General features: G+C 36.3%; 1 protein-coding gene across 9 annotated transcripts in view; it reads left to right on the top strand.

The window, feature by feature from the left end:
* The first annotated feature begins 4,901 nt into the window (after positions 1-4,901).
* LOC106080064 (protein transport protein Sec16A-like) overlaps positions 4,902-6,000 on the top strand; it is a 43,402-nt gene continuing 42,303 nt past the window's right edge. For all 9 annotated transcript variants that reach the window (XM_013241360.2, XM_056039957.1, XM_056039958.1 and 6 more), the window contains exon 1: positions 4,902-5,080. The gene's annotated coding sequence lies outside the window, so the exon portion shown is untranslated. The remainder of the gene's footprint in view (positions 5,081-6,000) is intronic.

Raw genomic sequence — 6,000 nt, 5'->3', positions numbered from 1 at the left:
CCTATGAAAACCCCCTGGGAATTCCTCTCATCATACTATATCGTTTTGTTATAGTTTCCACAAAAAAAAAAAAAAAAAACTTCTTCTATACGAATATTGTGTTTTTTTTTAAAGTTTTCAAAGGATATTATAGGCCTAGCTAGTGTGTAGTCGATGATTGTAAGAACACCATGCTTTGTTTTCCCTAACCCCCAATCTGGTCAGAAGGATCTACGCGTGACCTCCGTGACCCCTATGTCTATGTCGAAGCTAGGCGCCGGTGCAGATGACAAGACCATCCCGCGTTTTTGTTCTTGCGCGTTTAAAAGTTATGCAATAGTGTTTGTTGTAGGCATATACTGAGTGGTCAGACAAGAAAATAACACATTGGTATGGCTATTCAAGCGTGTACTTTACACTAAAATAGTTACAGCGTAGAGGTCAAATGTTTAATTTAAATTTCCAGCAATTTCGTTTTTATTTCTTTGGTAACTATAGATCTAATTAATGTGAAATTCTAGACCTATTTTAAAATGAGATTTTATACGTTACCGATATAAGTAAGAGTGTCATTTATATTAATAATATAATTAATTATATAATAATATAATTAAAAAATAAAAGTACCTTATACCCTTCTTTTCTAAAGGTTTTAATTCAAGGCAAAAATACAAACACACTTAGGCTATTTATTTATAAACATATTTCTTTTCTCTCTTTTTTTTTTTCAAATTTTATTGTGCGATACTAACTCTTCCTATTAATGATTTTATTATTCATAAATATTTCTACAATGTTAAAAGAATTAGATCGAACCGTAGGCATACAGTCAGTGCCGGTCTTAGCAGGCCACTGCAACCTAAGCTGCCGCTGTGGGCTCCGCACTTTCATAGGCCCCGCGCGAATTCTAGGTGTAAATTATTAGATTAAACCATTTAACTTGCTATTAAAAATGTTCCTGGAATTCTCATGAAATTGTAAAATATATGAAAATCTGACCTCCCAATTCATCCCCACCCCCCTAAAAAAAAGCTAAGTCTAGTGGCAATAAGTTCAAAACGAGAAAAAAAAACGTATTCCAATCGTATAAAAAAAACGTATTCCAATCGTATAAAAAAATGCTCCGCAAAAATCTATTTTCTGAAAAACTAATATAGGCTCCCATAGCGAGGTCAATGTAATGAAAAAGAAAAGAATCTTAGTTTAAAAAAAAATAATTTTGTTTTTCATTTATATTCATTGAACACTATGTATAGAATCCAAATTTACGTCATGAAAATTCATTAAAACGAGTCCGTTGGTGTTTTTTTTTTTCCAAAATAGTGAGCATACATAATTTTTAAGCGTCTTAAAAAGTTCTTCCTGGAGATAGAATAGAAGATGCGGTAGCTTTCCGCTCAAGTCGGCAAGGCATATGATTCCGAGCGGGCTATTCAACACAAAACAAATATTACTAACAACATGCGAAAATTTTAGGCCAGAAATGAATAGGCGCCTATGAAAACCCCCTGGGAATTCCTCTCACTACACTATAATGTTCTGTTATAGTTTCCAAAAAAAACTTCTTATATACGAATATCGTGTTTTTTTTTAAGTTTTCAAAGGATATTATTAGAATAATTAAAATTTATATAAATATATCAATATTCAAGTAATTTTGTATATTAATTTATTTATTAAACTAAAAGTTAAAAAGGGTAACCTTGGAATAATGATTTGGCCGCCCAATAGATTCGGCCGCCTGCGTGTAATGACACATTGCACAATATGTAGCGGCGGCCCTGATTACATGTGAGATTTCAATAATATTTTATGCCCAAAGAATGTCGCCATTTGTTAAACAGTGACTATTAGTTGTCATCCTGGTATTACGGGTGCTTGCTACAAATTCAATAGATTCGATGAAAACATTGTTTTGAATCAGAGCAGTGTTCATATACATACATGCTGCTGGCAAACACCTGAAAGTAAGGTTTCGCGTTTTCCTTGATATAATAAGGCTAGTCTTCGAGTCCGAAGATTAGTGAGGAATGCAGTATTTCCCGTGGCTGCGCAGTCCCAGCTGTGACCAACATATTTTGCCACATTCAGGGCAAGCATAGCCATTGTCCACAGGTGGTCGATTTAGATTTTCTTTTCGCCGTCTGCGTTTGTCCTCGGCAGCAGATTTTCTTTTGGTCACAAATGTGTACCCCGCAGTCTTCGTGAGTGACCTCCAGCTGTCTCGTTCTGAGGCCGCATGCAACCAGGTGCTCTCTTCTATGTCAGCCAAGGAAAGTTGACGCCTAAGCTGGTCTTTGAAGCGCTTCCATGGGGTGCCTCTGTTACGTCGACCACCTTATAGCTCACCAAAAAACACTGCTTTTGGCATACGTTCGACTCCAATACGGGATACGTGCCCTACCCAGCGTAACTGTCGGACCAAAAGAAGTCCCTCTATACTGTCCATACCGGCGTTCGCAAGGACATCGCTGTTTGTAGTGCGGTCTTGCCACCATATGTCTATGTTGGGGCGAAAGCATCTTAGGTGGAAGCGCTCAAGAAGTCTTAGATATTTCCTGTATAGTGTCCATGTCTCAGAGCCATACAGAAGGGTTGAGAGAACCATCGCCTGGTAGACACTGATTTTTGTAGGCAGGCGGAGCGATCTGTTCCGCCAAACTCTCGCCTGAAGGCGTCCAAAAGCGCTACTGGCCCTGGCCAGACGGTTATCAACTTCCCTTGAAAGTGAGGCGTCATTTGACACTATACTACCTAGATATGTGAAGTGGTCTACCACATCAAGGGGCTGTCCGTTTACGGTGATCCTTGGGGCTGAGTTTCCTTGATATATTAAGTATGATATAGCATTTTAAACCTTTTGATAGAATTACATTAAAATAAATTAAAATATGTTTTGACCAAATGAAAAAAAAAAGTATATAGATCTATTTGTTAATTGTGAATAACATGTTCCAATATTTGGCCACTGTCTTTATTTTTTTTTATTGTCAGTTATTCCCAAAGTGATATTTTTACTTGGGTGTCACCCCCCTAGCGGGTGTCACTCGGTGCGGAACGCACCCCCTAGTGACGCCACTGGCCAGAACACATCTTTTTTTTTTACTCCGCTATTGATGGAGAATAGCCTCGAGGGGTAACTGTAAAACTATACAGTACCCAGCATATTTTCATGACCAAGGCGTTTGACCGTGTCAGCAGAACCGGTCTGTTTGCTGTATTAAAGAGAATTGGCTGTCCAAACAAGCTAGAATTAATATAGATCTAGAGCAGTGATGCTCAAAATACGGCCCGCGGGCCACATTCGCCTGCCACGTGTTTTCATCCGGCCCGCTGAAACGTCGGTACAAGGTGTTAAAAATTCCCCCTCCAGTAAAAAAAATATTTCCCTACGTTAGGGTAAATAAATTGTTACCGTTAAGCCAACAGATTTGTTTTATAAAGAAAGAGTTGCTCTTTTAAAAGAACGTAGCATTAAACAGCTTTAAGAAACCAAACACAAAAACAAATAAGGCGACATTCTTGGTCGGAGTCGCGATTGTTAGATTACATCTAGAATGGATGATTGACGAGACATGAAGCCATTTTCCGAGAAAAATGCATAAAAGAATACTTGCTAGTTATGACGGAAGAATTAATGTGTCCTGAAAAGAAGATTGCTGTTGGAGCCGTCCACCTTTCTCATGACAATTAGAAGGTGATTGAAAAATATGGTAAAAATTTCCATGCATTCAAAATCATCAGAAAAATCATATATCGAAATATTTACTTTTGACTCTGACGAGTCTATCGACACATCTGATACCACTCAAAATCTAGGTATTTTTCGTATTTATTCGCGATACAAATAGCAGTTTTTTAATTATAAAAGCTAGAAGCTATGAGGAGCATGGGATCACCACTGGCGAAGTTCTGTCAAAGAAGTTTCAACCACTACTATTTTAAATTTACATAAACGATTAACCCAATTGCATTAGTTCAGGAACAAAAGTCAGATTATTCGCAGACGATTGCATAATATATAGAACATTAAAAAAAAACAACACAAGATACATTAATACTCCTTCTTCCCTAGTGCTATTAGAGCATGGAATGGGTTGCCTGAGCTAGCCAGGAAAACCAGTGACTTGGCAGAATTTAAGTCATTGGTTAATATGCATGACTGAATGCATGACGCGTAGGACGTAATCATCATCTTTTTTTGAAGTAACGTCTGTATTATATAAGATAAGATAAGATCACATAGGACCTTTCGCTCTTTCTTGGAGAAACTATAGTGGAGGGCATAACTAACGAAAGTGTCAGAAGTATAAATATTTGTAGTGATGAATCGTGCGAAACCCATGTTACGCCATGTCCCATGGACAAACATCTAGATTTCTAGATGAAGTGCAGCGACTTGGCGTCTCATTCTTATCTATACAGCCGGATATTGAAAAATTGGTTTAAAATAATTAAACCTCTTATTAATTAAGGTACGCACTAGATTCAGGTGTTCGTAATAAAAAAAAAAAAACAACCTTTTTGTTGATGTGGCCCGCGACACGACTGTCGGAAATGACAATGGCCCGCCGGACGAATAAGGTTAAGCATCACTGATCTAGAGCTAGGCCTAAATATCTTAATTTGGCATTTGGACATGTTCAAGAAGATTTCTATTACTTGTGATGAACATACGGATTAGTCATTATAGTAGTTGACAACAAATGTCGTCACAGATGGGCTCCTTGTCCATCCCTTACTATCTGAAGAACACTCATAGTTCTGTGATAAATGTTTTCGAAAAAAAATATTTTAAAAAATAAATGTATGCAAGACAATATCTAATACGTGTTACTTAAATATATTGAAACAACATAAACTTATTGTAACATTTCAATATTACAGGACATTTAAACATGTTTAGTCTTAATTTAGTTTCGCATATTTATAAAGTGTCACACGTAATCAAACCCGAGCATGGATTTGATGTGTTACATCTTTGAGGTGTACTCTCACCAAATAGACATTTTTTATATCCCTTTACGTTCATTGATGATCTAATTAATTATTAAATTTATAGTCTAGTTATCTGTGATATAAACAAATAGATCTACTCCAGGTGAGTCTTTTCTCTCTTTGTTACCATCTGATCCTTCAAATCTTTGATTTTGTCATTTTTAATGATTTTTATAATTTTTGCCTTGGTCAAGACCAAGACTCAAGTCCAACTTAGTCCAAGTCTCAGTCGACTCAGTAGGCTGAGTAAATAGACTAAACTAAGACAGAAGTGTCAGAAGACACTAACTTCTAAGGCAGTACTCTCACTCTGTGTGTTACTTACTGAGAACTTACTCAGTTACTCATCTCTTGTCCTTGTTGAGTTGAAGCCATTCTCAATCATATTGTCAGTCACAGTGTCACTGTAAGTGTAACTTACCTGGACTTGGACTTTCGTCTTAGTCTATTTATTTTATATTATTCAATTTATTGTATGGAATTATATTATTATAATTTATATTTAATTAGGGCATTAGCCATAGATCGCTATTAATAGTATTAAGTCAAAGCTATTCTAAGTAATCAAAGGCTATTGCCACTATTATTCATTTTATTGGGCCAAATTAGGGCATTATATTATGATTATATGACTTAAACTTAAAACATAAGAACTCAGGCAGCAGAGATTCAGCAGCTTTCTCTTAGCTGCTTTTCAAAGAAATTTTTGGTGGACTTCATGTACAAAGTTTAATAAACAGTTTCTCCTGTACAAAATTGAATAATCAGTGAAACAAACAGAAGTGTAGCTCATACTTTTGAAGTATTTCCAAAACTCAGCATGTTTTGATTTTCAAACACATTAATTCTTTATAGTTGTTTGAGAGAGAAGTTGTTACAGTACCAACAAACAAAGCCGTTTTATCTATTGTAGAATGATCAGACTGCCTGGACCCATATATAAAGCATCTGCAAAAAGCTTTCTCCTCTCATCTATATGTACAAACAATAGTGCCTTGCATGCATTATGTGTGCAGTAAAGCT

The sequence above is a fragment of the Biomphalaria glabrata genome, chromosome 9 (genome assembly GCF_947242115.1).
Source record: "Biomphalaria glabrata chromosome 9, xgBioGlab47.1, whole genome shotgun sequence".
In the NCBI taxonomy this organism is placed as follows: domain Eukaryota; kingdom Metazoa; phylum Mollusca; class Gastropoda; family Planorbidae; genus Biomphalaria; species Biomphalaria glabrata.
The sequence above is the reverse complement of the archived record's forward strand: the minus strand, read 5'-3'. Positions and strand labels throughout refer to the sequence as shown.